Below are 27,020 nucleotides of genomic sequence, written 5' to 3' on the forward strand. Positions count from 1 at the left end.
CCCCGGAACTCTCCCGCATGGCAACATTTCCATCCAGATGTGGTCTGCGTATGAGGGTGGCAGTCGCCATCTTAGCTGATCCGGCCTCAAGGCAGGCTTCCCAGCGAAGAGTCACCAAAGGGCTAAACAAAATCGCTGCCGCTCCCCTGGAGCCGCCCGCCGATTCCGGGGGAAGCCATTAGTTATGCCCAGACACATAGCTGGAAAGGGGGACAATTATCATGAACTCCCCTCGATCCTGCTTTGCCACGCATCTCCAAGAGGCACTCCGCGAGGTGGACTGAGTCGTCGCTGTCACCATCGGCCCATCGAACCTCCGGCGCCCTCCAGCCGACTCCACACCTCCACCAGTGGCCGCTGTTGTCACAGTCACGGCCGGCTGCTCTCCTCACTCGACACCCCGGTCCCAACGCCGTGAGGGCCGCAAATCTGTCGGGGACATTTCTTCGGATCTGCAGCACGTAGAAGCCCCAGGAGCAAACGGTCAGTGATAGTTTTCCTTCGCCTAGTTAAATACGCCGTCACGGCTCAGGATAATTGCCAGGATGTATATGCGGGGTGAGAGGGTTCACGGAGCCGAGCGTCTATGCGGCCATCTCGGATGCTAGCTTCGCTCCTCCCCCCGGAAATGCATACTTAATGTACAATTGGCATGCCTAGAACAGGTGGGCTAGGTCAGGTGGTAAGTACTACTTAGGCTTAGTTAGTATTCTGGAATCAGAATGGAAGACTGGATTAGTGTTGGTAAATAGTAAGTAGTCGATCCGTGAATCCCCCGATACTACTTGTTGACCAGATGAGAGAGGTCAATTTGTTTATTGCAATTGTTGTTTACATAAATATTTTTTCGACTGTCCTTTAAAAATATTATATTTGTTTCACACCAATCATCGATGTTTTTCTCTTTATTATATAATTCATGTTCAGCACCCAGGGACAAGTAGACAGGATCTCAGTCAGCCGGAGGAGCAGAACAGCAACAGGAGGTCAACAACAAGGGATCTTCTGCTGGCTCTTGTAAGTCTTCTTGTTTTTAACTTCTGATGCATACATCTGCCAGTGGATTCCTCACCTTGTGAATATCCCCTTGCGTCAGCAACATTCGGAAATTCTTTTTGTAGCTTCGCGCCGATGTGGACGACGTCACAGAGGCACGACACCACGCGCAACTCCGCTGACGTCACCGACTCTATAATAGGCCCACGCGGGCGTGATGACATCAGTTCCCTTTTTTCCGCGTCGTCGACGCTAACTGTTTCTAGGGATCCTCTGTAGCTGTTGGTAACTTTGTTACTGCCCTTTTGCTTCTTTGTGTCGAAATGTCCACGAAGAAGACTGGATTCAAGCCCTGCGGAGAGTGCGGCAAGATGATGTCTATGACGGATCCGCACGAGTGCTGTGTCTGGTGTTTGAGTTCGGACCATGGCGTCGAGGAATGTTCATCCTGCAAGAAAATGATTCCTAAGGCTCTCCGTGAGAGAGAGAGGCGAAACTCCTTGTTGCAAAGTTGAAGAGCAGGAAGGACAAGAAGAGGTCGAGGTCACGGACTCGTCGTTCGAGGTCGAGTTCGCGCTCGAGGTCGCGCTCGAGGTCGCGCTCGAGGTCGTCTTCGGTGCATGCTTCGAAGTCATCGAGGAAGAAGCACAAGAAGAGATCTCATGAGTCTCGTCATCATTCAGGGAAGGACTCGAGCTCGAGACCGAAGTCGCAGGTGAAGTTACTTCGCAAAGAAGTGGCGGCTCCGACTCTGGAAGTTCAAGTCTCCGAAGGTGAGGCTTCGCCTGTTCATTCACCGAAGCCGAATCCTTCTCCTGCTCCGACTCATCCTTCTGACCAGGAGGGTGAAGGAGATGAAGATGGAGAAGAAGAAGAAGAAGAGGCTCCGTTGCCTGCAGGTTCGTCGACCCCGGTGCACCAGCCTGAGGTTGAGGTCGAAGTCGAGAAGTCTCCGCTCCCTCGAGAGCAGCCTGTGAGCTCTTATCCAGCTTTTCCTGCTCCTGGTCAGGACCCTACTCAGTTCCTGAATGCTATGTATGGAGTGTATTCAAGAGCTATGTACCCCTCTGGTGCACCGGTTGGTCCCACGGGTACATTAGTATACAATCTGGGTATCCCCCAGTCTTATGCTCCTGCGCTTTTTTTGCCATTTACGCCGGCTCCGGCGCCGCCTTGGCTTTACTCGGCGCTTTCGACGCTGAAGCCTTCGATGCCAAGACCATCGATGCCGACACCCTCGATGCCAAATCCGATCCGACCTCGTGTTCAGCGGTCTGGTCCTCCGGCTTCGGGCTCGAAGCCGGCCCCGGCTCCGACGGAGTCAATTCCGGATCCGTCGACTTCATTCATGAAGGAGAGGTCGAGGCGTGAGGCACAGAGACTTCTGGAAGAGCAGAGGTTTTGTGAAGCAGAAATGGAAGAGGATGAGCTGCAAGATTCAGAGGACCTTTTCGATGATCTGAGAGAGGCTAGTTGGCTTGAACTGTCCCCTGATTGGGATTTGGCCTCTATTTCTGACCCCCCTTCTAAGGATGTGACACCTTATCACGTGGTCATAAGAAAGGCTGCAGACTTGTTGAATTTAACACTTCCAACTGCAGAGTATAAAGCTAATTTACTGACTGAAGTCCTTCATTCGCCTACCTCTGTGGTCGAGCCTATGCTCCCTTTTAATGATGCTTTGGCGGAGTCTATAACTGAGGTCTGGAAAAGACCGCTTTCAGCCCCTGCTGTTTCGAGGGCGGTTGCAAGAAGGTACAGGGTGGCGCCTAGTGACCCAGACTTTTTATCCACACACCCCTTGCCAGAGAGCTTGGTTGTGCAGGCGGCCTGCTCGAAAAAACCTGCGGGCGCTTTTCCACAGGTTTCTGGGGATAAGGAATCGAAGAGGCAGGACCAGGCTGCTAAAAAAGTATTATCCTCGGCAAGCATGGCGCTTAAATCAACTAATGCAACTTGTCTAATGGGACGCTATATCCATGCGTTGATGGATTCCGTAAAACAGCTGGTTCCAAAGCTTCCTGAAAAGGATAGGAAGGATTTTCAAGAAGTGATTGTTGACACTCAGGCTGCCGCTAGACAGGTCATTCAGAGTGGTCTAGACACTGCTGACTCGGTAGCGAGAGTGATGGGTTCTTCTGTGGCCAGAATAGTGTCATGGCTTAAATCATCTGAGTTCTCTGCGGATGTCCAAGCTGCCTTGATGGATTTGCCCTTTGATGGGTCAGGTTTGTTTGGAAAGAAGGCTGATGCTGCCTTAGAAAGATTCAAGGACAGCAGAGCGACAGCGAGATCTTTGGGCCTGCAGTCCAGAGGTACTACCGGGAAGAGGTTCAGAGGTTTTGGCTGGTCTTCCTTTCGGACCTGCAGGCAGCCTCAGCAGCAGCAACAGCAGCAAAATATGCTGTACAAGTCGTACAGAGGCAGACAAAGAGCTCGTCCTAGAGGTCGTCAGGCCTCCTCCTCCTCCTCTACCTCTTCCCAACCCCCTGCCACCACAGCAAAGCAGCCCTAGATCCGCCGTTCCGGATCATGTGGGCCCAGTGGGGGGCCGGCATACCCAGGCTAAATAAGGACCTCCTGTTAAACCACCAGCTCCTGAGAGAAGCACTGACGTGGGATAACATGTTAAAAATCCCGTGGCTAAAATATCTGAAAAATTGTTTTACTGCATTGGGGCGTCCGGAACTTTTCTCAAATCCCGACTCAATTACTGTAACCGATGTAAAGTTCGTGAAAAACACTTTCTCTTTCTCACAGCTATCCCAGCGGGAGGAGGTGGACCTAAAGAAAAGCAGCAATAGAAATTATGTTGTCATACAAAGTACACTATGTATGGAACCATACCTGACCTGGCCAATGTCGAGCTTTGACCGTTTCTTGTTAATTAGGTTTCGGCTGAACCTCTTTCACTTACTGTGAGAAGTTGGCCCGATATGCAACGTTCGCTATTCTAGCGACCGCTATGTATCGTTCCAACGACCCTTATGGTGTTTGGTTGTAAGTCAACCTATAGACCAGCTATCCTAGTAGCGTGGATACGAGCAGTCTAAGGCTAAAGACTCGAGAGGGCGCGTTAAGCCAGCTGTTTACCACACATGTACCCCTTGAACACCCAGTGAAAGGACACCACACAAGTGTTATGAAAATAAACAGTATATTTATTAAGAATCACAACAGCCCTGTACTCTTTATGAGGACAGGGTACTAAGCACAAACCAAATCTCTTTAGCAAATACTTCAAGTGCACAATTAAAACAAGTGTCCGAGGACACGGAAAGGTTAAGGTCTCGGGCGGACCCGATAAGGCAAGTCGGAAGCGAGGGACTCGGGACCCTAGAGTAAAGAGGCTATGCAGGCACCGAAATGCCGAGTTACCTAGCCACGAGGGCTGCGGCTGCACAAGTCTTACAGGCTTTGGGGTCTTCGCTGACGAGCCAGGAGCCGGAAGAAAAGGAGTTGCTGGCCGGCGACCAGTGATGAATAGTTCGTAGAGATCCAAGCCTGGATCGGAGATTGATGAAACCTGAAAGCAGAGGGGACCAAGTTCGTACTACTAGCCAGTAGTCAGAGGGTACCAGGAAGGCACCGGTTGGCCGTCACCTCGACCAGGTGAGTGGGCGACGCTAGGCTCTGCAGTCTCACGGACCAGGAGGCGTTGTCGGCGACCACGGTGGAGGTGCGAGCTGTCCCACGAAGGATGATGCTGTCGGCGTCGCTGGGCCCAGGATGGGGCAACAAGCCTTGGCAGATCTCAGGGCCACGTGGTGGGCCTAAGAAGGCGTCTTGAGTGGACCAGGAGGGTCCGGGGTGCTTCTCGCAAAGATGGAAGCAAGGGCCAGTCTGGAGCAACCAGACCAGCAGTGATGTTTGTCGGTCGTCGTCAAGGAAGGACACAAGCCAGCGGCTAGTGACCAGACAACGTGCTGAGCAGCGAGCAGAAGGGCCCCACGCAGATCGTGGAGATGCTGGGAGACTGCACTTCGGTGCTGGAGCGGCTCAGGGTCGGGGCTTCTCGGACCCCAGAGCACTCACCAGAGAGTTACCTCGATGGTCGTGCTGGTTAAGAGCGTGCAGGTTCTGATGATGGCCGGTCCCTCGAGGTCTCGTCGCACCCACAGATCACAGCTGAGCTGATGACGTGGGTAGAGGTCAGAGGTGCCAGGGAAGCCGGTTCTCGTCGAGCTGGGCCGTCGGATTCCTTGAGGAAGGACTTACAGCAAACCGCAGAGTTCTTAGATGGTGCCCGCTGATGCAGGGTGACTACTCCTTAGTCACAAGGGAGAAATCTTGAGAAGAGTCTTGAGTGTCCTTTCGTAGAAAGTAGTTCTTGATTCAAAGATGATCTAATTTGGAAGGGTCCCCGCTCCGGTCTTTATCCTAAAGAAAGGGGTGGGTACATGACTAGGTCCTGCCCTAAGGGTGGGACCAGGAAGGGGGGTAGTTACACCCCTCTCCCCTGCCGGACTTTCCCCAGGCCAGGGCTGTCGCCCCTGGAACTGGTTCTAACCGGCAGATGCGTAGTGAGCACCGGGGTGCCACTCCGCAGTCACCTTCTCGCAAAAGCCCTACCTACCCAGAATACACAAACCCTGTCTGGGACGGTGCGAACACCGCCCTCGACAGGAAACCCTTTGTCCAAGCGCTCCTCGCTGGAAGGACTCCCAGCAGCAGGAGGTCAGACTCGTGTCTGTGGTGGCAGCATCCATTTTGTGGAGCTGAGGCTTTAGTTAACTTTAACCGGGGTTCACAGTTACGTACATGTCGTGTCCCTCTAGAAGGGTGGAATGCTAACCTCATCGCCAGAATTGGTGAGAGGGCAGCACCCCGATTCGTATGATACCTTACTCGACATGTCTTGATAACGCGACACCGAAGTTACCGATGTGGCACGCGTCATCATGGAACAGCCATTGGGTCCTTTGTCCGCAAGCTGCAACCGGGCTCGGCTCGGGCCAGAGCACAGCTCGCACGAGCCCACGCACTCTGCCTTCAGGATTGTCAAGGCCTGCCATAGGAGTGACTGATAGGAACTCGGGTGTCCATTGTATGGTTAGATATAGAGCTACTATACCTAAAGCAAAGGGTGATTACACGACTTCGCCCCAGCTGTCATGCAGCCAGTTGTGTCAAATTTAGGAGGCCAGCCAGGGGTGGCATAATACATGCTGCAGCCCCTGGCGGCCCTGGGTACACCTATGCCCTGAGTTACAGGGTCTGATAAGGTGGCCCAGTACCAATTGGAAATGCACCTAGGGTACATGGAATCCATTTTAAAGAGAGAGCAGTAGGCCTGGGGTCCTGATTGGCAGGGTCCCAGGTCGACTATGTCCAAAACCAGCTAAAACACAGGGCAAAAAGTTGGGGGCAACCATAGTCAGGATGTACCTTCCTACACAACCCCCCCCCCAAACGAAAGGAGATAAGGCTATCCTTGTCCAGGTAAGCCTCTATTACCTAAGTGGCCATATAAGGAAGGACCAGCTCTGAATTGGTTTCCCCCTGTGTCATGGTCCACTAGGCAACCCCTCACCCTAAGGGCATCTGAGGGTCTCCACCATAGGGAATCTCTGTCTCTGGTGTGTCTTGGGAAAGAAGAAGGCTGATGCGGGGATGGAGTACTGAAGTGAGGCTCCTCTACCTTTGGGCTCAACTTCTTCCAATCACCATCCATCATGTGTGCCTTCCTTTCTTTAGCTGAGATGCACTGAGCTCTCAGGGTCAGCCTCTGGCTACCTAAAGCTGGAGGCTGAGTCCCTCTGTTTGGCTTACTGGGGGGACAGGTCAGGTCTGGGGTTTTTAGGCCCCATGTTTGGCTGTGCCCAACAGTGTCCAGCTGTGGGAGTTCCCTAACTACTTTTAAGGGGGATCCCTCAGGAGTCTGTTTCATTTTCACTTGGCTAGGTTTACCAGCTTCAGTGATCCTAATCTTTTGATTAAGGGGTTCTTTTGGACAGGGGGCCCTTTGGGGTCCACCACTGGCCTCCCTGATCTCTTCAGCCCTGGGCTGACTGAGGCAGGGTAGAGAGGTGCAGGTTACCTGCTCCAGACTGGGTCCCACCTGGGAAGGGTCCACTGCCATCAGGGGCTCTGCCAGGCTAGGCCTGACTACCTCTGGGGCAGTTCCTTCAACAGGGGTAGAGTCAGTTCCCTGAGGAGGCTGGCTCTCACCTAGTGTCTGGGAGGGGGAAGACTCCTCTTCCTCCTCAATGCTCTCTGTTTGAGTGGAGTGATCCATTGTCTCAGGCTTCACAACCTCACTATCCGTCTGAGTAGAGGCTGAGACCATTTCAACCTTGCCAACCTTTTCAGGAGGGCACTCAGTTTGTGTTTGGGCTGTGACTGTCACAGCCCTCCTATCCTGCTCTGGAAAGTCTGTCTGAGCCTGGGCAGTGGCTACCACTGCCCTTCCAACCTTTTCAGGGAGGACTGGTGCTTGGACTGGGGCTGTAGCTATTACTGCCCCACTAACCTGTCTGGATAGGCCTATCATTCTGGAATGAGTTTCTTGCTCCACCTCAGCCTATGCTGAGAGTTCCAGGTCATTCCCCAGTAAGCAATCTACAGGTAGGTTATCTGTCACTGCCACTCTCATGGGCCCTGTGACATTACCCCAGCTGAGCTTGACTACTGCCATGGGATGCCTTCTCTTCATTCCATGAATGTCCGTCACCTGATAAGTAAAACCAGGGGTCAGTTGAGCAGAGGGGACCAGATGGTCACTCACCATGGTGAGGCTGGCCCCTGTGTCTCTGAATGCCTCAACTTTCTGACCATTCACTAAAACTTCTTGTCGATACTTTCCCAAAATGGGGGGTCCAGTAGTGAAGTTGGCAAACCCCATGCCAGTCTCACAGACAAGAGTGTGGTCAGGGAACCTGGCTAGGCCATAGTCCTCCTGATTTCCCAAAGTAATGCCCACCACATTCTTGGGGGCACTCCCACCACCTGGGGGATTACCACTAGTGGTAACAGGAGGTCTAGGAGTATTACTTGGGGGTATGTTTTCCTTATTGCTATTTTTAGGGCACTTGGCATCACTTTTGTAATGGCCCACCTGTTTACAGGTATGGCAATAAGGTTTCTTCTGTTCAGAAGGAGTGTTCTGGGACCCACCACCCTTGTTGGAGTTTTGGGGCCCTTGGGAAGTCTTCTCTGTGGATTTATCCCCCCCCTTCTCTTGAGGCTTGGTCGATTCCTTTTTCTGGTCACCACCCTGGTTTTTAGGCCTAACCCTGGTTCTGACCCATTTGTCTGCCCTCTTACCCAATTCCTGTGGAGAGGTCAACTCAGAGTCTACCAGGTGCTGATGTAATAGCTGGTTCTGACAATTATTTAAGATTTGCTCCCTCATAATCAGATTATACAATCCTTTAAAATCAGTAACCTTACTACCCAGTAGCCAGCCTTCAAAAGCCTTAGTGGCACAATCGACAAAGTCAGACCAATCTTGAGACTGCGTTTTCGGGGTATCCCTGAACAGCACCCTGTACTGCTCAGTGGTTAGGCCGAACCCTTCAACAAGTGTATTTTTCAAGACTTGGTAATTGTTCGCATCCTCCACCCTTGTGGTGAGGAGCTTGTCTCTTCCTTTTCCTTCAAAGGAGAGCCACAAGATAGCTGCCCACTGACTCTGTGGAACACCCTGCACAGTGCAGGCCCTCTCCAAAGCAGTAATCCATTTGTGGATGTCGTCCCCTTGTTTAAAGGGGGGCACTATCTTCCCAAGGTGTTTCGTATCGAAACTCTTTTCCCTATTACTAGGTACATTGCTGCCACCAGTGGGGACTACCCCACTTAACTGTTGCTCTCTAGCAAAGGCAAGCTTTTCTTTGGCCAGGGCAAGTTCTTCCCTTTCGATCCTCAGATTAGCTGCCCTTTCCTTAGCTTCGTACACTCTCCTCTGAGGGGACGTCATCCCTCTCTGAGAAGAGTTGTGAGAGCCATTGGTTTGAAGGGATCTGCCAGAGCCTCTTGACAGAGATCTGGCTCGTCCATTCCCAATGTTAAGCGGACCTGACAGTAGCGCCGGGGGTCCCCCAGTACCACTATCATGTTTGCTTAAGTTGGACCGTGTTAGTCTGACGACTTCTACCTGTCCCTTATCTGCCTCATCCCCAGAGAGATCCTCATCCTCATCCTCCTCCCCATCTTCGTTCTCAGTTGCGAGGTGGATGAGGTCAGGATCGTCTCGGGTTCCCTCGAGGGGAGGCATGTCTCCTTCTGGATTAGAAGAGCTACGAAGTTTCTCAGCTCTTCTGGCATCATAAGTCTCCAAGAGACCAATCAGAAAGGACGTTGTGGGGTTAGACCCCTGCTGGATCTTCCTGGAGTGACACAGCCGTCTTAACTCCTTGAAGCTCAGCACAGTATATCCTGAAGGGATGACCTGTGGAGGGTCAACTGACACAAGGGGAGACCCAGAGTTTCCTCCTTTGTCCGACATACTGTTTCTAGTGTGGTGTAAGTGATGCACCTACCTACACTATGTGTTTACCTACTGTTCCCTTGCTAAGAGTTGTAGCCAAGGTGTGCTAAGCCTTGAGGAGCTACAACAGCTGGTTCAGTAGAACTCAGAGTATTCTAAGCTTTTAGTTATATGTACTAACAGTACTTGTGCGATCTTTCAACAAGATATTCTTAGGATACGTGTGGTAAAACAACAGCAAGCTCAAATCCCAACCGCTGCTCACCAATGTGAGAAGTTGGCCCGATATGCAACGTTCGCTATTCTAGCGACCGCTATGTATCGTTCCAACGACCCTTATGGTGTTTGGTTGTAAGTCAACCTATAGACCAGCTATCCTAGTAGCGTGGATACGAGCAGTCTAAGGCTAAAGACTCGAGAGGGCGCGTTAAGCCAGCTGTTTACCACACATGTACCCCTTGAACACCCAGTGAAAGGACACCACACAAGTGTTATGAAAATAAACAGTATATTTATTAAGAATCACAACAGCCCTGTACTCTTTATGAGGACAGGGTACTAAGCACAAACCAAATCTCTTTAGCAAATACTTCAAGTGCACAATTAAAACAAGTGTCCGAGGACACGGAAAGGTTAAGGTCTCGGGCGGACCCGATAAGGCAAGTCGGAAGCGAGGGACTCGGGACCCTAGAGTAAAGAGGCTATGCAGGCACCGAAATGCCGAGTTACCTAGCCACGAGGGCTGCGGCTGCACAAGTCTTACAGGCTTTGGGGTCTTCGCTGACGAGCCAGGAGCCGGAAGAAAAGGAGTTGCTGGCCGGCGACCAGTGATGAATAGTTCGTAGAGATCCAAGCCTGGATCGGAGATTGATGAAACCTGAAAGCAGAGGGGACCAAGTTCGTACTACTAGCCAGTAGTCAGAGGGTACCAGGAAGGCACCGGTTGGCCGTCACCTCGACCAGGTGAGTGGGCGACGCTAGGCTCTGCAGTCTCACGGACCAGGAGGCGTTGTCGGCGACCACGGTGGAGGTGCGAGCTGTCCCACGAAGGATGATGCTGTCGGCGTCGCTGGGCCCAGGATGGGGCAACAAGCCTTGGCAGATCTCAGGGCCACGTGGTGGGCCTAAGATGGCGTCTTGAGTGGACCAGGAGGGTCCGGGGTGCTTCTCGCAAAGATGGAAGCAAGGGCCAGTCTGGAGCAACCAGACCAGCAGTGATGTTTGTCGGTCGTCGTCAAGGAAGGACACAAGCCAGCGGCTAGTGACCAGACAACGTGCTGAGCAGCGAGCAGAAGGGCCCCACGCAGATCGTGGAGATGCTGGGAGACTGCACTTCGGTGCTGGAGCGGCTCAGGGTCGGGGCTTCTCGGACCCCAGAGCACTCACCAGAGAGTTACCTCGATGGTCGTGCTGGTTAAGAGCGTGCAGGTTCTGATGATGGCCGGTCCCTCGAGGTCTCGTCGCACCCACAGATCACAGCTGAGCTGATGACGTGGGTAGAGGTCAGAGGTGCCAGGGAAGCCGGTTCTCGTCGAGCTGGGCCGTCGGATTCCTTGAGGAAGGACTTACAGCAAACCGCAGAGTTCTTAGATGGTGCCCGCTGATGCAGGGTGACTACTCCTTAGTCACAAGGGAGAAATCTTGAGAAGAGTCTTGAGTGTCCTTTCGTAGAAAGTAGTTCTTGATTCAAAGATGATCTAATTTGGAAGGGTCCCCGCTCCGGTCTTTATCCTAAAGAAAGGGGTGGGTACATGACTAGGTCCTGCCCTAAGGGTGGGACCAGGAAGGGGGGTAGTTACATCCCTCTCCCCTGCCGGACTTTCCCCAGGCCAGGGCTGTCGCCCCTGGAACTGGTTCTAACCGGCAGATGCGTAGTGAGCACCGGGGTGCCACTCCGCAGTCACCTTCTCGCAAAAGCCCTACCTACCCAGAATACACAAACCCTGTCTGGGACGGTGCGAACACCGCCCTCGACAGGAAACCCTTTGTCCAAGCGCTCCTCGCTGGAAGGACTCCCAGCAGCAGGAGGTCAGACTCGTGTCTGTGGTGGCAGCATCCATTTTGTGGAGCTGAGGCTTTAGTTAACTTTAACCGGGGTTCACAGTTACGTACATGTCGTGTCCCTCTAGAAGGGTGGAATGCTAACCTCATCGCCAGAATTGGTGAGAGGGCAGCACCCCGATTCGTATGACACCTTACTCGACATGTCTTGATAACGCGACACCGAAGTTACCGATGTGGCACGCGTCATCATGGAACAGCCATTGGGTCCTTTGTCCGCAAGCTGCAACCGGGCTCGGCTCGGGCCAGAGCACAGCTCACACGAGCCCACGCACTCTGCCTTCAGGATTGTCAAGGCCTGCCATAGGAGTGACTGATAGGAACTCGGGTGTCCATTGTATGGTTAGATATAGAGCTACTATACCTAAAGCAAAGGGTGATTACACGACTTCGCCCCAGCTGTCATGCAGCCAGTTGTGTCAAATTTAGGAGGCCAGCCAGGGGTGGCATAATACATGCTGCAGCCCCTGGCGGCCCTGGGTACACCTATGCCCTGAGTTACAGGGTCTGATAAGGTGGCCCAGTACCAATTGGAAATGCACCTAGGGTACATGGAATCCATTTTAAAGAGAGAGCAGTAGGCCTGGGGTCCTGATTGGCAGGGTCCCAGGTCGACTATGTCCAAAACCAGCTAAAACACAGGGCAAAAAGTTGGGGGCAACCATAGTCAGGATGTACCTTCCTACACTTACTGCTAGCCGTTCCAAGAGGCAGCCATCAAGGCCAAGTGTTACCTACCTGCGGCTGCGACTGTGTCTCCCCGCAGGATTTGGTGCACTTTTTATTCTTTTGCCCTTTTTATAATATTCCTCGGAGGGTTTACCTTAAGCCTCTTCTTAAAAGACTGAATTTTACCCAGATTAAACCTGCACTCTGTTACCTACAGCTGCTAAACAACGAATGCACTTTATTTGTAATCAGTTTTTTAAAACTAGCCCTAAAATTTAGAATCAGCATGGAGGGATAATGCATGATATTGTTGTATATATTGTTGTATATATTCATACAGATCAATTGTGTTTTATTCTTGTGGACAATGTGGTTTCTTTTATCAATTTGTTTTTATGATGTATATTAAATTGTGCTTTTATGATTGTTTTTTGTAAATAACCGAATAAAGATCTAATTGAATTGATTGACTGGTGAACTGACAACCCCCACCCCACCCCCCGGCCCTTGCTTCTACCTGTAATTGGGGAAAGTGCTGAAGATAAAATACACCGGCACGGGGCACCCGCACCTGTCCACATAACAGGCGTAAACATGTAACCGGTCGTAAATACCTTTCTATCCCTTGTATGCTGAGATAGCTCAAGGATTGGACCCTAACTTGTGTGTTCATTACGTGTGCTTGTACTGATTGCACTAGTTGTTGCTAACAAAAGTAATTTGAAATAGCCCTATTGTCACCAATTGTTATGTTTGGCTGTGTAATTATCAACTTTAAGAAAGACACAAAGTAACTCCTTGTACACGTTTAGGTACCTGTGCATGTGCCTCCATTGCTAAATGTTTCTTATATTTGTACTGACTAGAAGGTTGGTAGTGTAAACTAGTCTTAGCCAATGTATTTTGTTTTTTGTAAGCAGCTGACATTGATGGACAGTTAAATTATTATCAAAGCCATCTTTGTGGCAACACCACTGCCACCTCATTGCTCTGATTGTTTTGGTTGCTTATTCTGTGCGTCGCTTTTTGTACATCGCCCATTATTTAAAAAAGAGCACTTTACAATAATGCAAGCATGTGCAATGCAATAGGTTTCGTATTTTAGATACTTTGACTTATTGGTATTGTAAATGACAATGCCTTGTATTCGTTGCTTCAAAACACAGAAATAAAAGGCATTGTCACTTACAATGCCAATAGCTCAAAATCTCGCAATTGCTAGACCTATTGCATTGTAAATGCTTGTTATTAGAGTGCCTTGTGTTTAATAAGTTTGTTAATTTTCTTCGCAATGCAATATGCCATGCCGATTTCAAATCCTGACTAAATTGGTGAATTCTCACAGAGGATACACACATGAGGTAAACTTTGAAAATTTAAAAAAGGATTACCTGGTATATTCTTAATGTTTTTTTGTCATAAGTAAGGTAGATTATAGTAGCAAAATGTTAATAAAAAAAGGAAGTGACAAAGTTGTTGCAGGTACAATTCCTCTCTGCCTCCTTCTGCATGTTTTCATCTGCTCTGGAAATGTGTATGTTGTAAGATGTGCAGTTTGTTCATAAATAGAAGTATATATTGTTGGAGCATATCAAGTAGAGTCAGTGGCGTAGCTAGACCTTTTGTTGCCTGTGGATGTCCCTGCTTTTGCTGCCAAACAGTCACGGAAAAGAGCAAGGCGGGGGAAGGGAGTGTGACAGGTGAGTCCTGTGTTTGCTGCCCCGTGATAGCTGCAGGTAAGGGGGGAGGCCGCCACCCCCTAAAATCGTGCTGCCTTGGGTGGACCTCTATCCCACCTCCTTGATACTCCATTGGGTACAGTTAAATGCTCTCATCTGTCTTTCAAAACCATTGCCCTACTGATGTATTGGAAAGGGCTACCATTTTGGTGTTGCAGACCCAATTGTCTGCTTGCTCCAGTTGTTAAAGTGGATTCCATATTTCTTTACATCAGTGGCCTTCAAACTTTCTAAGGCTCTCTTCCTGCCACCCTTGTTATATTAATTTTAAAAACCACAGCACACTACTCAACTCCACTTCACTCTATTCTTAACCAAATTATTCTACACCACTTCATTCTATGCCAATTGCCCTCCATGCCACTGTTCTCTATACCACTGCACCTTGTTATCCACCTTTCTGGTCTGCGCCATTGCATTCCTACACTACTGCATTGTACTCTGCAACACTGCACTCTGCCACTGAACTCTATGCTACTCTACTCTGCACCACTGTACTCTCCGCCACTGAAGTCTATGCCAATCTACTCTATGCTACGCTACTCTGCACTACTGAGCTCTACACCATCAGTCACCATGCATTGAGACACTTTCTCCCTGCACTCACATACTTATCAACTTTCTTTAATGCACCACCCAGCCTGCACAGAGAGCACTCCCACCATTCTCTCTGCACTGATACACTGCTTCCACACCTCTTAACGTATTATTATTATTATCATAGGCGGAACCTAATGCATTTACCAAAGCTGTGTTACTTTGTCCTCTGAAAAAGGGCTTTATGTCCAAGAGATCATTTTCCGGTGATGTCTTCCGGTTAGGGAGTTTACCTATTAAGTGCCGGTGTGCATTGCTGTTGACTTACAGCAATTCGTATAGAGCATATCATTATGGCAATTATGTGACTTTATATGCCGAGTCTACACTTCTTTTTTGTGTATACTCTGAATTTCCACCTTAGAGTAATTTTGGCCATTGGGTGTTATCTGTGGCATTCAGAAATGCTGGCTTGTTATTGGGGCATTTGTGTAAAATGTCCCTCCCTTGTGTGCTTAGCTCCCTCAAAGACGATTTCACTTAGAGAATCTGGAAGTATGAGGGAAGAAGCACAAATACAGATGACAAAGAAGACTTTAAGAACCGTGATACCAGGAGCAGCTGGAGTCTTCCTTGGTGCCGTCTCTGTTCCAGTTAAAGTCCTAGTTTCCAGATGATTGAAGAGTGACGTAGTTTCAGGGCCGTCTTGTTCCATGACGGATCTGAGGACCCACCCATAGGGTAGATCTTAAATACCTTAAGGAAAGAGTTAGGATGACTCAAAGCTCCTTCACAGAGGAGGGGCTGGATGGAGGGGTGGATACTCCCATATCCTTTGTCCAGTTTTGCACCAGAGCGGGAACCAGAGTTTACTGAATTGGTTCAAACTCAAGTATGAAAGGAGGGCACAAAATGTGTCCTTCAAAGCAGCCTGGTGGCGCTAGCATGTGCCCCCACCCATGCCCATTACACTTATGTGTGGGAGGTGGTCACACCTCTTTGTGACAGGAAACCTTTTGCTCTATCCTCCCCTGTTCGAGCTCAGCTCAGTAGAAGAAGGGCAGAATCATGTCTGTGTTTGACAGAAGCACTAGCTCGCTTGCAGACCCTGAAAGGCTATTACCAGGAGTACAGGGGTGTCCCCTAAGGGCCCCCCAGTTCATGAGATCATACTTCAAACACTGGACTTGGTGTTGGGGTATGATTCTAACATGTTTGATACCAAACATGACTGGGTTCGGTGCAACCACTATAAAGTTGGTCTTGTATCTGAAAGAAACACGTTAGTTAGAGATTCCATACCTTAGAGTCACCCCCAGGCGTCGGACTGGATCCGGAAAGATTTTTCGTCAGCAGCATCTCTGCACGTCGGTAGGTGGCGTTGGTCGGCTCTGCGTTCGTCGTCGGCTTCGTGGACGCCGGGATGACGTCAAGGCAGCTACTTAGACGATGCCCTTCCGCTCTGACGTCCGTTCATTCTTTTTCCGCGCCAGCCAGCGCAGATCCAGGAAGAGCGGTACCTCAGTCATTTTTTTTTGTTAGATATTTTTATTGAGAAAACAGGAAGACAGAAATAACAGAAGAGAGAAAGGATGGAAACACATGAAATGCAAAAAAGTGCCCTCGCAGGGGCCAACTCAATATGGCCAAGCAGCAGTAATAGTGATGAAGGGTCATACAGCGTGATCGCTCAAGGCAAGATAAGGCTCAAAAGTCCGCCCGGAACAGCATCGAACCCCTTGAGAAGTCCCGGAGGGGCACAAGCCCTCCCTGGCACCGGGCAAAGCTGTCCAAGTCAGAGGCTTAGTCGACCAGGTCCAATTGCGCCTCCTAGTGTCTTGGCCATGAGGAAGACATTGCGGCGAGGTCGAACATGGAAAAAACAAAAACCCCCATCCCCCTCTAGAAAAGAAAAACTAACCAAATCCCCCCCCAGAGGCTCCAACCTTCCAGCTACCCCCCTCCCGCCAGTGGTGGCAGCCTAGCAGCAGGCGTTCGCTCAAGCAGACTTCACACCTGAAACAGATGTAAGGCGCGTATGGTGGGTGGGCAGACCGCCGACGGCAACCCTCGAGAAAGAAAGCGGACCAACGGGCCCCACCTGAAAGTAAAGTTCTTAAAGTCATTTCTGAAAATGTCCGCCATACGCTCCACACTCAACAGCCTCCACAACTTAGCGAACCAGAGGGAAAGAGCAGGGGCCTCCTTCTTCTTCCATGCTGCAGCCAAGGTCAACTTGGCCGCACCTACGCAGAGCCAAAGGATGTGCTTGTCTGCCCTGGTCTGGTGCTCCAAAAGCGGGTCCCGAAGGCCCAGGAGCACGAAGCCTATGGAATCTGGAATCTGGTAGCCCAGGATTTCCCTGATATAAGACAGTATCTCCTCCCAATAGGGGCGTATGATGGGGCAGTCCCACCAGATATGGCGAAAGTCCCCAAGGAAACCACAGCCCCGCCAACACCTGTCTGATGCAGAGGGGAAAATCTTTTTCAACCGGGTCGGGTACAGATACCAATCTAGCATAGTCTTCATATGGGCCTCCCGAAGATCAATAGAATGATTGAATTTGTGTAGATCACGCCAGAGGCGGGACCACTCCTCATCTGAGATATCTCGCCCCAGGTGCTCCTCCCACAAACCCATGTATCTAGGGCGAGGCGAGATAGCAGTGGTCAATAGCAAATCATAGAGGAATGAAATCACCCCCTTCATAGACGATGTGCGAGTGATATAAGATTCGAAATCTGTGGGAGGCCTCGTTGCAGCATCCCGTACCTCAGGTGACATTGCCCAGTGAAGCAGTTGGGCGTGTCGGTAGCGCTCAGTAGGTGGCACCCCATAGTCACGCATGCAATTATGGAAGGTGAGCGGCTCATATCCATGGAACAGATGTGTGAGTTCGTGGCAACCCCCCGCCCTCCACCCATCAAAGGGCCCCTCAACAAGAGCCGGCGGAAAGGCTGGGTTAAAGTGAATAGGCGTGAAGGGGGAGGGGAAGGAGGTCCACCTTTCATCACCAGGGACCGAGTCCCAGACCTTCAGAGTAGTACTCGTAGGGGTGCTAATGTAGGCGTTGCGTGGCCGATCCCCCTTCGCCTTCCAAACCAGGTCCCATATGGATCGTCCCGCCAGACTCCTGTCCATATGTAACCAGTGCTTCTCCGACTCCATTTGGGTCCTCGGCCAGCACCCGGAGTTGCGCCGCTTTATAATAAAGATGCATGTCTGGGAGGCCAGCCCCGCCCTTCCTCAATGGCCGGCGTAGCGTAAGAAAAGAAAGTCTAGCGCGGCCTCCCTGCCAGATATAGCGCAGAATCATAGATTTAAGACGCCGAAAAAAAGAACCCTCCAAGGTAATAGGGAGAGCTTGGAATAGGTAAAGGAGCTTGGGGAACATCGTCATCTTAATGGCATGCACGCGTCCCAATCAGGAGATAAACATGGGCTTCCAGCGATTAAGCTCGGCCTGTATCTGGGTCAGCAGAGGAGGGAAGTTGGCCGCATATAGGGTAGCGACGGACGAGGTCAGCCGGACCCCAAGATACTGTATGGAGGAGCTAGGCCATGACAGGGGCGTGAGCGGTCGGATGCGAACTACCTCAGCGGGTGGCAGCGTGAGATTGAGAATGTAGGATTTGCCAGGATTGACCCGAAAACCCGCCACCGTTTCGAACTGGGAAAGCACGTCTTGCACACGCGGGAGGGAAGTCCCCGGGTCAGCTAGTGACAATAGGACGTCGTCAGCAAAAAGAGATATTTTGTGCTGTTCCCCCGAAAAGGGGAGACCAACAATATCCGGGTCCTCCCGCACCCGAAGGGCAAGAGGCTCGATGCTGAGCGCAAAAAGTAGAGGAGCTAGGGGGCAGCCCTGCCTCGTACCCCGGGAATGTGCCAAAAAGGGTGAGACCTGACCATTCACCATAACCCTCAAGCGCGGACCATGGTAATTGGCCCGAAGCATATCTATAAACTTAGGGGAAAAACCAAAGGCCTGCAAGGTACTAAAGAGGAAGTTCCAATCCACCCGATCGAACGCCTTTTCAGCATCGAGGCCTACCAGGACCGCTGGGATCTTAAAGCGATTAGCTTTCTCGATCAGATGGATCAGCCGTCTAGTGTTGTCATGGGTCTGGCGACCCTTTATGAAGCCCGATTGATCGGGGTGGATGAGGGCAGGCATGAGGTCCTGGAGCCGGGCAGCTAAGATAGAGGAGTACAGTTTAGCATCTACGTTTAACAGGGCTATGGGCCGGTACGATTCACATTTAGAGAGGTCCTTCCCAGCTTTGGGAATGATCGAGATCATTGCTTCCGCCATAGTGCCCGTAGTTTGGCCCGCCTCCCTCATGCTGTTGAAAAGAGTCACCAAATAGTCCTCCAGCTCAGACGCAAACGTCTGATAGAAGGGTGCTGTGAAGCCGTCCGGGCCCGGTGCCTTCTGTGGTTTAAGGGACCGAATGGCGGTCAACACCTCCTCCCTAGTGAAGGGGGCCTCCAAAAGCTCGTTCCATTCCTTGGAGACCTGCGGAAGCGGCAGAGCTTCTAAGTATTCCCGCTGAGCGGCCGGCGCCAGGTGGTCTGCCGAGTAGAGGGCGGCATAAAAGTCGCCGAAAAGCTCGGCTTTGACCGCATCCCTATGTTCCACGACGCCGGAAGGCGTCTGAATGCCACCCACATATTCCCTCTCACGTTTATCACGGAGCTGCCGTGCCAGATGTTTCCCCACTTTGTTGCCTTGAGCATAAGAGAGGCACCGTAAGCACAGGAGGGTATATTCAGCCCGATTATTATAGTGGGCCCTGAGCTTCCCCCGCACCGCAGCAAGAGGGCAAAGGGTCTTTCGAGAAGGATTCTGCTTATGCGCAGTTTCCAGTGTCGCCAGTTCCACCTCCAGCGCCTCCCTCTCCCGGCGTCTAAGCTTGTTCAGGGCGGAGTTCAGCACAATGCACGTGCCCCGTGTCGTCGCCTTAAAGGCGTCCCATTGGGTGAAGACCGAGGTGTCTCCAGCCTTGTTAAGCTAAAAAAACTCACCAATGGCTGCCCTAAGTTTTTAGCAGGATTCCTCATCCCGCGTAAGGGAGGCAGGGAAGTACCATTTGCGGTGAGGGGACGACTCCGGGGCCCAGATCAAGCACGTCGCCAAAAGGCTATGATCGGACACCGAGAGTGGAAATATTTAGCTGTCCCGCAAGTCGCCCTGCAAAGATTGATGTAGAAAAATGTGGTCAAGGCGTGAATAAGTGTGGTGAACATGGGAGTAGAACGTGTAATCCCTAGTGCGGGGGTGGAGGGAGCGCCAGCTATCAATAGGGCCCAGACTGATCAAAGTATCGCGCAGTTCAGGGGAGAAGAGACCCGCCTCCGTCCTCTGCTGATGTGAACAATCAAGACTTTTGTCCCAAACCAAATTAAAATCCCCCATCACTATCAACGCTCCTTCCCCAAAGTCCCCCACCACCCTCAGAAAGGCCTCAAGGAACCCATTTTGGCCCGCATTCGGTGCATAGAATCGTAACAGGTAACATTTAGTCAACCACCTCCCCCCACCGCTCCAATCAGTGCTCCCCATAACGCCAGAGCCAAACCAAACATACTACATTCACACCAAATCCCCAGCCACCACCACTGGGTCCCTTCCCAAACAACCCTCCCACAATCCAAAGGAGCCTCAAAAACAAAATACAAAAGAGAAAGAGTCAGAACTAGAAAAAGAACAATGAAAGTCGGACATGACCTTAAGGGTCGGGGGTAGAAGACCCTGGTAATGCCCCCCTCGAGTTCAGGGTCGGGGTAACCCTCCAGTGGAGTACTGTCCCACAGAGTACCTGAGATGGTAGAGCCCCCCCGGCCTCCACGGGCCGCCGTCGAGGGAGCCTAGGCCGCTGAGGAGCTGTCCACCTGGCTCGACTCAGTCACCAGGGCTAGCGAGGCCAAAACTTCTCCCCTTTCACTTTGGCTCGCCGATGGAGTCGGACCCTCTGCCACACCGTGTCGACCCACTCTCTGCCATGCTGGGGAGCGGGAACGGCGACGTCTTCTTGGGGAGGCGCTGGCGCCCGCCGACGCGGCTGCTTCCTCCATGCCCAGCAGTTCCCTGGCGGCTGCTAGGGATCTCACTTGCACCAGTCTATTTTGCCTCCTGAAAATGAGCCGAAAGGGGTGACCGCAGGAGTAGGACACCCCGTGCTCCCTCAGGAAGGCTGTGATCGGGCGGAAGTCCCGTAGTTTTTGCAGGGTGGAAGCCGCCAGGTCTTGAAAAAGCTGAGGGCTGTGCCCACGAAAAAGCAAGTTGTTGGTGTCCCTCGCCTTCCGCAGGATTGTCTCCTTCAGTTGAAAATCATGGACACAAACCAGTATGTCGGGAGGCAGCGAGCGCGCGCCACGTGGCAGGCCAACCCGATGTACTCTGTCCATCCGGACCTCCGTGCGATCGTCCTCTGCCAGAATTTGCAGAAACAGGGCCTCCACGTACTCCCGCAGGTTCCCACCTTCTCCCTCCCATGGCACCGCTCGGATCCGAATGTTATTACGGCGGGACCTGTTTTCCAAATCCTCGCAATGGGCCTGAAGATCCAAATTTTGCTCGCGTAGCTGGAGCAAGTCCTGCTGTAGCTGATGGACATCACCACTGAGGCCCAAATCGTGGTCCTCCAGGGTCGCCACCCGTTCGCCGATGCCGTCCACGTCTCGGCGGACCTCACGGAGATCGGAAGCCAGTTGCGATTTCAGTTCCGTGATATCGTCTTTGATAGATGAAAAAAGCTTAATCAGGAAGGCCTTTGTGACCGGGCCCTCAACGTCATCCTTGGCCGGTGACTTGCTTGGGCCGGGGGGGGCGATCCGGACGGCCCTTTACCAGGACCATCCTTCCCCGGCTTATTCAAGCGATTCCTCGTCGACATGGTATGACGCCACAGCCTAGGTCTATGCTCCTCGCGACCTCCCAGAGCGTCTCGGGTAGCAAGCCACGCTCCTCCACACCTTCAGCGATCTCCGCTCCGTAGACACCGGGGGGCCGATGCGATCAAAAGGCAGCACTCGCCGTGTCGCTCAACGTCCGTTGGATCGCCCCCAGGGCATAGAGGGTTAGAGGCAAGATGGCACAACCTCTCCTTCCCTCAGCCTTCTGCGCTGTCCAGCAGCCGCCAGACAAGTCGGCGCCTCTTCGTCACCTCCGCTCAGGCGTCAATAGCCAGATGGGTCGCCGGGGTCCCAGGCAGGCTCGCTACAATCCCAGTGGGGGGAACCCGCAAAGCAAGCGCTTCACTAGTCAACTTGCTAGAGTTCAGGGCCCCCTCGTGCTAAGAGCCGATGCAACCCAGGCGAAGCTCCGTAGGCCGCTCCGGCACTCGTGCGTCACCACTCCAACACCTCGGCTAAGTCCGCCGTCTTAGGTCGTAGCTCGACGGGAGAAGGATCAAACGAATTCAGGACACCTTAGCGACCCCAGGAGAGTCAATGCCGGGGTTGAAATCGCCCCAGTGCGGCTAAACAAAGCTATGAAAGGCTCGGGGTGCCGGAGGAGCTCGCAGGCACGTCTTACTCCGTCGCCATCTTGGCCACGCCCCCTCAGTCATTTTTTTACTAACTTTTTCTCGACTTTTGTCGACGTCTTGTTTCCAGTCTTCGACTCCAAACAGGTGCACGAGGGATGCCCAGTTTCAAGGCCTGCGGTTCCTGTAACTGACTGATGTCTGTGACGGATCCGCACCGCGTGTGCCTCTTTGACTTGAGCGCGACCATGACCTCAAGTCCTGCTCCAACTATCAGTTGTTGATGCCGAAGTCTATGCGGGAGCGGTCCCGAAAGCTGCTTGAACGACAGCATTTGGCTCCGCGCCATTCGAGGCCCCGGTCGAGAGGGAGTTTGAGGGACCAGTCGCAAAGCCACCATCAGTCCGGCTCAAAGTCATCGAAGTCTTCGGACTTAGGATGGGGTAAGTAGAAGCATGAGAAGAATTTGAAAAAGAATCTTTGCCTTCTCCTCGTCGGTCGGCCGACTCGACGGGGCTCTCGGGTGGTGCCACTCCTGCAGCTTCAAGCGCGGAGCCTGAATGGGCGACTCCGAGCTTCCCTCTCTTTCCAGGACCTGGAGCAACCCCCGCCCAGCTTTGTACTTTCTACGAAGCAATACATGACATCTTTGGGTGGACCGACTCCTCTATCGTGTCTTTGGGCCCGAGGACTCGGTTGGGGGGCCTAGGTCTTCGCTGCAGGCGGCTCCAGCCTCGGCACCACAGGCCCCCCTTGGATGCAGGCCTGGATCTGGATCGGCGACGGTTGACCTTATTATGCCTCCACCGGTGCCGCTTCCGACAGCACCACTACCGTGCCCGACGCCGGTCGGCCCCCTGGCCGGCGTCGACCCCAGCCTCCTTCCTGAGGTGGACATGTCGCTGGACCGGCATCAATCGACGCCCCAAATCCGGCTCCGAGTGGGGTTTTCGGCCCCTGTTCACTTCTGGGGCCCCCTTCCAACCACAGTGGCAACCAGAGGAAGATGAGGAGGACTGGGAGGGGTCAGATGACCCTTTAACTGACCAGCTTGGTTCTGAACAGGACTGGAGAGAGGAACTGGAGGATGTCAGTGGTCTTGACACTTCACCCGACCTTGGCATTTTGTCTCATCCTTACGTGGCTACGGAGGAGGGAGCGTCATATGCTGTTGTGTTGCGTAGGGCGGCCGAGACTCTCAACCTTGAGCTTCCTACGGTGGCGGTCAGGACTAACCGCCTGACTGAGGTGCTTCAACAGTCGGCGAGCTCTTAGGATCCCCTGCTTCCGTTTAATGAGGCCATCACTGACATCCTTTTGGGTACCTGGTCCAGGCCCAACACAGGGGCTCCCGCGGACAGGGTGATTGCCCGACGCCACCGCCTGGCTCCGGGCGACCCCACTTTCCTCTCCCAACACCCCACCCCGGAGAGCTTGGTGGTCCAAGCCTCAGCCTCCAAAACCGCCTTCCCTACCACTCCATCGGAAAGTAATCCAAGAAGCTGGACCATCTTGGCAAGAAAAAAAATTCTTCTGCCAGCTTAGGACTGCGATCAGTGAACACTGCATGTCTCTTGGGCCGTTACTCGCATTCTGTCTGGGATACGGTGGCACAAGTGCTGCCTTAGTGTCTGGAGGAGGCCCGGGCAGTGCTCTCTCAGGCTGTCGCTGCACGGAGAGACGCAGCTGAGTTTACAATCCGTTGTGGACTGGACACCGCTGACTCTCTGGGCGGGGCCATTTTAACGTCGGTAGCACTCAGACGCTACGCCTGGAGGAGGTCCTCTGGCTTTTCAGGGGATGTCCAGAACACCCTGATGCCCTTTGATTCCGTCACCTTTTTGACGGCAAAGCAGACAACGCCCTAGAGTGCTTCAAGGACTCATGGGCCTTGGCCAAGTCCTTGAGCCTCTACTCCGTCCGGCTCAGTCTGCTTTTCTGCCCTTTTCACGGCTACGGAAGGGGTGCCCCGCTACATCCTGCCCAGGGCCACAGGCCGCAGCAAGGTACTCAACCTTCGCGCAGCTGTGGATGTGCGAACCAGCGTCGTGATTCAGGGGGCCAGTGGGTGGGCCAGTCCACCAACTCCACCGCTCCCCCCGCAGCAGCCTCCAAACCCTCTTAGTCCGTCCTTTCAGGCCCATCAAACGCCAGTGGGTGGCAGGATTCGCCATCACATCCCCCACTGGCGCACCATCACTTCGGACAGGTGGGTTTTAAAGATAGTCCGAAGGGGCTACTCCCTCCCCTTCCAGCCATGACACTTCGTTACCACTGCATATCGGAGAATCATCTGGCACTTCTCCAGCAGAATGTTATGGCTCTCTTGGCCAAGGGAGCCATCGAGCGCGTTCCTGTCCCAGAAGTAGGTTGTGGTTTCTATTTCTACGTCCACTACTTTCTAGTTCCCAAAAAGGACAAGCGCCTGCGTCCTATCTTGGTCCTCAGGGACGTCAATCTCTTCCTCCGAAAGGAGAAGTTCAAAATGTTGACGCTTGCTCAGGTCTTGTCTGTCCTCGACCTGCAAGACTGGATGGTAGCGTTGGACTTGCAGGATGCTTATTTCCACATCCCTGTCCTGCCGGCGTTACCTGCGATTCACGGTAGGCTACGAGCATTTCCAGTTTACTGTGTTCCCCTTTGGCCTTACCAGCGCTCCTTGGTGTTCACAAAGGTGATGGCAGTGGTCGCAGCTCATCTGCGCAGATCAGGGGTCTCAGTCTTCCCCTATCTAGACAACTGTTTGTTGAAGGCTGGATTGCCCCAGGCAGTCATCTCCCACCTCCAGACTACGGCCAACCTCCTGCATTTGCTGGGGTTCCCCATCAATGTGCTGAAGTCGCACCTGATTCCCTCTCAGAAACTCCTCTTCATCAGAGCGCATCTTCATCCGCAACTTTCCCTTTTTTAAGAAAGAAAACGATGTTGGTCATATCCCAAGACTTAAGAGCGTCCATACATTCCCCAATCTGGTGCAGGACATCGTGAAATAAGGAGTGAATAGAACTTTTAAACATTTTATAAAATTCTAGCCGCTTATCCTTGAGGATCGCTACCCCTTTAATTGCTGCCCCCTGTGAGGTACATTCAATCATCTCAAAACCTAGCTATTTAAACAAACAAGACTCAAGCATAGCTTTTGCCTTTCACCTGACATTATCCCTCAAAGAATTTAGAAAAAAAAGAATTTCAGACACAAGCATCAGAAAAAATAAAATCATTGCATAAAAACATTGAGTATTGTAACTTACCTCATTATTTACTTTTAATTCAATCTGTACCCCCTGCATTTTAAACCCCCAGTACCGGTTCTCTTCAGTGTTCCACCAATAAGCCAACTATAAGTCAGCCCCAAGATCAAGAGCACCCCCCACCCTCCCACCCAGTGTTCTAGAAAAGGAATCACCCCCACTACCCTGCTGTCGATCTAAGACATCATAGAGGAGCAGCTCTCCCAAGTGCCTTGCTGCTATGATTAGTAGTGCAATAATAAAGTAATACAACTAGAAAGCCGCTACACTCCCTTGTGGTATGGCACCAGGCTTCATGAAGTTGCCTCCCTGTCACGGTTCCGGCAATGGGATCTCACCGGGGTAATCTTGTTAGGTGACATCTGGAGCGGTACCCATATCCGATCCTTTCAAGACTTGCAGGATAGGACACTCCCTCCATCTATCTCAATTCCTTCGCTACTTACAGTTGCGCCACGCCCTTTACTCCCACATTCCACTCCACGTCCCTGCCCAAATATAGCCCGCCTGAGGCGCAAGTCCTGACCGGGGATTTGGGGAAGGGTGGAGTCTCTCGGATCTACTGCTCACTCACCAACAATACCCCTAACTCTCGGCCCCTAGGACGATCGCGGTATCGGCAAGACAGCGCCTGGTCCAAGTCTATTTTCTACACGCCGCCTATCTTACACCCCTGCGTCTCCACCACGCTGGGCTTCGGCCTGATGCTAACTGCCCCTGCTGCTCCCATCCCCACGCCGACTTGCAGTAACATCAAGACTACATAAAGAAATCAAGAATAACGTATTCACGTGCACCTGAAGAGCGGACCACACCATCTCAGTCGCCGAGTTCCCCTACCCATTTCCCCCACATGCGATGAAATGTCTCGGGACACCCCCAAGCTACCTATAAAGGCCGCTCCTGCGCAGCACACCAATCCACCCCCCGGCGCCAGCGCCCTAGAGTGTGAGGGGGCAGTGAGCAGAGATGTCCCTCTTGGCAACCACCAACGCAGTATTGAGGAAGAGTTTCGCAGCCCTGGAGCCGTCCAATCCGTCGGTGACGCCCAGCAGAACATGTATGGGGCAAGGGGCACCTCCTAGCCCAGGACCCCATTCAGGTCTTGTGTTAACGATTCCCAATACCCCTGAATCGCAGTACATAACCACGCCCTGCCTCCCGCAGAGGTGATGCGTTTCTCTTTTAAGATAAATAGCACCTCCACATTCCAAGGCCTACTTATCTATAGGCCCCCGGGCCCAAGAGCGGCTTTTTCCCAAGCCCTTCAGACCCTATTAAAGTCTTGCTTGGACTTCCACACAATCACGATATTGGGGGATTTCTACTATCATCTGTAGCTAAGTACCAACTTAGACACACTGCTAGTCTTCTGGATATTGCAGCATCATACAGTCTTAAACAACTAGTGTCTGAACACACCCATTCAGCTGTTCTCATTCCTTGGACCTAGCAGCAGCATTTAAAACGGCAAATCATACGGTGTTAGTGCAGCGGCTGAGGGACGTGGAAATTGAGGATATGGCTCTGGCGCTTCTCTCATCCTTCCTAGAAGCAAGGGAGCAGACCATGCACTTGAACAGTTTAAAGTTAGACTCCTTTTATCTCCCGTGTGGAGTACCGCAAGGTTCGGCCTTGTCTCCAACGCTTTTTACCATTTATGTTACCCCCCTGGCCGGACTCATCAGAAAGCACGGCTTTACTCTTGTTTCGTACGCTGATGATTCCCAGCTTGTAATTTCTGTGTCCAAACAACCAGAGACAGTCGCGAAAGGCTTTCATACGTGTCTGACAGAAATAATGTACTGGATGAGCCGGAACTTTCTTAAAATAAACACAGATAAGA

General features: G+C 52.1%; 1 protein-coding gene across 2 annotated transcripts in view; it reads left to right on the forward strand.

Moving 5' to 3' along the window:
• MROH1 (maestro heat like repeat family member 1) overlaps nt 1–27,020 on the forward strand; it is a 2,204,128-nt gene that overhangs the window by 2,005,095 nt on the left and 172,013 nt on the right. The gene's annotated exons all lie outside the window — the stretch shown is intronic.

This window comes from Lissotriton vulgaris, chromosome 4_1, assembly GCF_964263255.1.
Source record: "Lissotriton vulgaris chromosome 4_1, aLisVul1.2, whole genome shotgun sequence".
NCBI classification, from domain to species: Eukaryota; Metazoa; Chordata; class Amphibia; order Caudata; family Salamandridae; genus Lissotriton; species Lissotriton vulgaris.